Consider the following 2,793-nt stretch of genomic DNA (forward strand, 5'->3'; position numbering starts at 1 on the left):
ACGACCCACAGATTGCGAGTCGAGCGCCCTAGCCACTTGGTTTAGAACTTATCTTGGGGGGGGGGGGCTTTTTGTTTTAATGTAAAGTTGACGCACCAGGGGGACTTTGCGATTTGCAAATATATTGTTAAACAGCAGGTGTGTGGCTTACGAATTTATTAGCTATTCAGATGCTGATAAAACAACAAGTACTTACTTTGCACATTCTTAATGTAGGTACTTCAGATAATTGATACTTATGAAATATTCATTTCACAAGTGAACTTCAAAGTGAACATTTCATTTGGTAAAACAAACATTTTTTTTCATTTTTATTTTATCTTCCAATCAAACTTTTTTTTTCTCCCGATTATTGGAACAAAAATCTAATTTATAAAAAGATGATCATTACCTTATGTTTGTTGCTGAATGAGGGAAGTAGGTTCTTGTAGAAAGTATTTAATACGAGTGTTGTTTATAACTCACTGTATAGGTTAAGTAGAATGTTAAAAAAATTATTGTTCGTAATAAATTGTTTAGTTTCAGTAGAATGTCGAACAAGAACTGTTCTTTATAATAAATTGGTTAGTTTCAGTAGAATGTTGAACACAAGAACTGTTCTTCGAGACCAATTGGTTAGTTTCAGTAGAATGTTGAACACAAGAACTGTTCTTTATAATAAATTGGTTAGTTTCAGTAGAATGTCGAACAAGAACTGTTCTTCGAGACCAATTGTTTAGTTTCAATAGAATGTTGAATGATAAGTATTGTTCGTAATAAATTGTTTAGTTTTAGTAGAATGTTGAACACAAGAACTGTTTTTCGAGACCAATTGTTTAGTTTCAATAGAATGTCGAACAAGAACTATTCTTTATAATAAATTGGTTAGTTTCAGTAGAATGTTGAACACATTTTTTCCGAACATTGTGTTGCCCCAGAGATGGGTCATATCATTTAGAAGTTGTATCATTCACTACATTAGCAAAGCTTGAAAACGAAGTTAGTCCTTGTTCCGTTCTGTTACTCGTGTCCTGTATCACAGTGGAGTCGAGTGCGAGCAGGAGATATTAATAAACAACAAGAAACAAGGTTATACTCCATATGGTGCGATATTTAGTTGCAGACTATCAGTCATCGGAAGCAGGGATAACGAGCGCTGTTTCGAACCCCAGGTGGCTACTTATGTTGTTTCCAATATTCCAGACGAATAACTTTGTCTAGAGTGTATATATACACACACACATATATAAGGCGTTTAAGCCTAACACACACCTACATAGCATTACAACTGCCAACATATATAGATATAGTTTTTTTACGAACTTATGACTTCGTATAATGATTTTGAAAGCGGATTAATTTCCTGTTATGACACCTGATCCAAGAAAAAAAAAACATGACAACAAAAAGACTAGTTAAATATTTCGGAACTTGGAAGTGTGTTTTTCTGTTAGTTGCGAAACCTCTCGCTTCACACATGGATTACAACAGAAAGTTAACATTTTGTACAGTCATTGCAGGCTTTTAAAACAACATTAGCAGCTTCTAATATTTAGAATTAAATATTAGAATTAAATTCTAATTAATTATTTTGGAAATTTAATGTTTTTATTTTTGCTGTCGTGTTATAAAATTGTTGAACATTTAGTTAAGGGTTAAAATTAATTTATCAAGACTAAATCCAAAGTGCACCATTTAGTGGATGGCATATCTGTGGATTCAACACTAACTGATTGAAATATGTACAAATATAATTTGGTCTTAAAATTTAAACATGATTAACTATATAAACAGTTTTTTATTTCTATTCGTTGGGGGAGGGAAGGAGCTAGCTTAACTGTTAAACTTTAAACTCTCATGTTTATATTGATGCTGATAAGAGCGCCAACTCAAGTTTTAAAGTCGAGGCGTGAGTATTGTTTTAATTATGAAATATCATGCTGTAAAATGAAAGAACTGACACGTGACAATTTTCCCGCCAAAAAAAAAAAAAAAGGAGGAAAATATACATATTTTTATGGAGTTATTTTGTTAATATTGGGAATTATATCCAATGTTGGATACATACATATGTCATTTCTTATACAAAGAAATATAGCGTGAAATATTAATGATTCTGAACGATGAATATTATATAATTCTAATTTTATTTTGTTGTTTTTAAAGAAGTGTGACATAGTGGCGCTCCAGTCGCTTAAACATAGACGAGAGTATCATTCTAGTGAAACTAGATTATAAAGAAGAGGTTATTGTCGATATTGTAGATAATATTGTTGTTTTGTAATTCTGATTATTAATATGTGTAAGCGTGGTATAGACGTTGCATTGTTGCAGAGTATGTAGTATTATATGTTTGTGATCTTATCAACAATAAACGTAAAATTTCTTGAATTTTTTGTATTTTCTATTTATGACAAAGCTGTCAAGTTTATCTGTTGCTGTCACTAATTTTGAAGTACTGACTAGGAGGGAAGGCAGCCAGCCGCCAGTCAGTGGCACTTTATTACCCACCATTCACGCTAAGGCATTGACTGTTTTTCTTATAACGCAGCAATAGCTTAAAAAGTAATGCGGGTAATATTGTGTGGTACCGCACGGATTCGAAATTGGCTCGCATTTATCTGAAAATTAGATTTTATTATTTTTGTGCAGCTCATCATTGGTTGAATGATTCAAAGAAGACGAAATCCAATTACGTACAAAAAAAAAACTGACAAAATTAACTATATGCCTGTTTTGAATTTCGCGCAAATGTACATGAGGGCTATCTGCGCTAGCCGTCCCTAATTTAGCAGTGTAAGACTAGAGAGAAGA

This window comes from Limulus polyphemus, unplaced genomic scaffold, assembly GCF_000517525.1.
Source record: "Limulus polyphemus unplaced genomic scaffold, Limulus_polyphemus-2.1.2 Scaffold4351, whole genome shotgun sequence".
NCBI classification, from domain to species: Eukaryota; Metazoa; Arthropoda; class Merostomata; order Xiphosura; family Limulidae; genus Limulus; species Limulus polyphemus.